Source organism: Bos indicus, chromosome 12 (assembly GCF_029378745.1).
Source record: "Bos indicus isolate NIAB-ARS_2022 breed Sahiwal x Tharparkar chromosome 12, NIAB-ARS_B.indTharparkar_mat_pri_1.0, whole genome shotgun sequence".
Classification (NCBI taxonomy): domain Eukaryota; kingdom Metazoa; phylum Chordata; class Mammalia; order Artiodactyla; family Bovidae; genus Bos; species Bos indicus.
Genome location: NC_091771.1, coordinates 56007048 through 56008211, shown reverse-complemented (window position 1 = coordinate 56008211; position 1164 = coordinate 56007048).

Below are 1164 nucleotides of genomic sequence, written 5' to 3'. Positions count from 1 at the left end.
GAGGTTGTTGAATGGGACTAAGCCTACTGCTTGCTAATGTTTGCATATTGAAGTTAGATTTGAGACCCTTCCTCAGAGCCTGGGAGGGGTACTATCTGTCTTTTTTTTTTTTTGGGGTTATAGATGATTTACAATGTTGTGTTAATTTCAGGTGTACAACAAAGTGAATACATAAATATACATTTATGTATATACATATCCATTCTTTTTCAGATTTTTTCCTTATAAGTTATTACAGAAAATCAATTAGAGTTCCTTGTGCTGTATAGTAGGTCCTTACTAGTTATCTGTTATATGTATAGTAGTGTTTATATGTTAATTCGTCTTCAGATTTATCTCTTCCCCTCCATTTCCAGTTTGGTAAAAATAAATTTGATTTGAGATCTGTGAGTGTGTTTCTATTTGTACATAAGTTCACTTGTATATTTCTTATTAGATTCCACTTGATAATTGTATTTCAAGGGACAACTCACGTCCTGCAGAAAGACAGCTATGGGTTGAAAAACTGATGAGAGACTGGGAGACAAACTTATGGTTCAAAGGGACAATGAAAGAATTTACAGTTTTAAGTTTTATAACAGTGTTCTAAGAAAAGGCAGGTCAGGGGCCTAGAGACAGGAAGATAAAGTTTAGTTCTAAGCTTGCTTTATGCCTTGTTGAATGCTGTGCATAGTACGAGAAGTGAGGGGTAATAGGATTATCCTGGGAATTCAAACAGAGTTGCCAGCACCTTGCTGAAAATTGAGTGTGACTGCTCAAGTTCTTGTGATAGTTTGCATTCTTCTCTGGAAAGCACACACTAGGACTTTGTGGGGTCACTCCTCAACCACAGCAGTAAGGAGCAGCAGCAGGAAACAGCTAGACTATGTTATTTGTACTCGCTCACTACTTAATAGGGCTTCCCAGATAAAGAAATTGCAGGTAAAGAAATTGCCTGCAATGCAAGAGACCCTGGTTCAGTTCCTGGGTCAGGAAGATCTATCTGCTGAAGAAGGGATAGGCTACCCACTCCAGTATTCTTGGGTTTCCCTCATGGCTCAGCTGGTAAAGAATCTGCCTACAATGTGGGAGCCCTGGGTTCTATTCCTGGTTTCGGAAGATCCCCTGGAGAAGGGAATGGCTACCCACTCCAGTATTATGGCCTGGAGAATTCCATGGACTGTA